We start from the raw sequence: 1,939 nt of genomic DNA on the forward strand, positions 1-1,939 counted from the left end.
TAATGGAATAAGTGTTGAACATCCAGTAGCTTATGTTCACACACAAAATGGGTTAGCAGAATCACTTATTAAGCGCCTCCAATTAATTGCTAGACCCTTGCTTATGAGAACAAATCTCCCAACCTCGTTTTGGGGGCATGCAGTTTTACATGCCGCAACACTTATTCATTTGAGGCCAACGAGTTATCATCAATTCTCTCCTATGCAATTAACTTTTGGCCAGCAGCCAAATGTTTCCCATTTAAGAATATTTGGGTGTGCAATATATGTTCCCATTGCACCACTTAATCGCACCAAAATGGGACCCCAAAGAAAATTGGGGATATATGTTGGATATGATTCTCCCTCTATAGTGAGGTATCTTAAGATACAAACTGGTGATGTGTTTAAAGCCCGGTTTGCGGATTGTCATTTTGATGAATCAAAATTTCCAACATTAGGGGGAGAGAATAAGCTTCCTGAAAAGGAACTTAATTGGAATGCATCATCATTGATGCATTTAGATCCTCGATCAGGGCAATGTGAACTAGAAGTTCAAAAGATTATACATTTGCAAAGAATAGCAAATGAATTGCCTGATGCATTTTCCGATACAAAGAGTATTACCAAGTCGTATATACCAGCGGAAAATGCTCCAATTCGAATTGATGTTCCAGTAGGACAAGTAGTCACTGAAGCAAATTCACGCCAGAAGCGTGGCAGGGCGAAAAATGCCCCAATTCGAATTGATGTCCCAGTTGGACAAATTGCCACTGAAGCAAATACACGCCAGAACGTGGCAGGCCTGTCGGTTCCAAAGATAAAAATCCTCGATCCTGTAGTCCGTACACCAGAATATGTAAAACCTGTAGGATACCGGTGGGTATTTGTGAGAAAACGAAATGAGAAAAATGAAGTTGTGCGCTATAAAACCCGACTTGTGGCACAAGGTTTTTCACAAAGGCCCGGTATAGATTTTGAAGAAACGTATTCCCCTGTAGTGGATGCGATAACATTGCGTTATTTGGTCAGTTTATCTGCATATCATAAACTGCATATGCATTTAATGGATGTGGGAACAGCCTATTTATACGGCTCATTAGATCGGGATATCTATATGAAAGTCCCTGAAGGACTAAAGATATCTAAACCATCCAATGAATATTCACAGGGATTATACTCAGTTAAATTGCAAAGATCTCTATACGGTCTAAAGCAATCTGGACGAATGTGGTATAATCGTCTTACTGAGTATCTGGCCAAAAATGGATGATGATATCTGCCCCTGTGTTTTCATAAAGAAAACTGCTTCTGGATTCATTATAATTGCTGTGTACGTTGATGATTTAAATATCATTGGGACTCTTGAAGAGATTCCAACAATTATAAAAACTAGAGTAAAGTATCGTTTTTGTCCCCAACGTTTGGGGTAAGTCCCAAAGTTGTTCCTAACGTTTCAATCGTCCTATTTATGTCCCTAACGTTTCAAAACTGACTCAATGTTGTCCTGCCGTTAGAGATCCGTTAACAGAATTGATGGCAGGACAAAATTGAGACAATTTTGAAACGCCAGGGACTTAAATAGGACGAAAACATTGGGGACAAAAATGATACATAAAAATAAATTTTAATTGTATCCTTCAAAAATATCAATTTCTTACTATACGACATAGTATTCAATTATTTTTTAATCACATATAAGTAAATTACACTTAATCATATTACTTTCATTTTAAATAAATTAATTTTTTTTATAATTTTACTCTTAAAGATGTTTAGTTATCATGAAATGTTTGTAGAATGACTAGTATATAAACTTGCAGAAAAAAATAATATATATACAATAAAATATAAATTATACCTTTTGTCTCTAATGTATCAAAATTCTTTAAAATTATAAAAAAATAAATTTATTTAAAATAAAAGTAATGTGATTAAGTGTAATTTATTTAGATATAAT

Source organism: Arachis ipaensis, chromosome B01, assembly GCF_000816755.2.
Source record: "Arachis ipaensis cultivar K30076 chromosome B01, Araip1.1, whole genome shotgun sequence".
NCBI classification, from domain to species: Eukaryota; Viridiplantae; Streptophyta; class Magnoliopsida; order Fabales; family Fabaceae; genus Arachis; species Arachis ipaensis.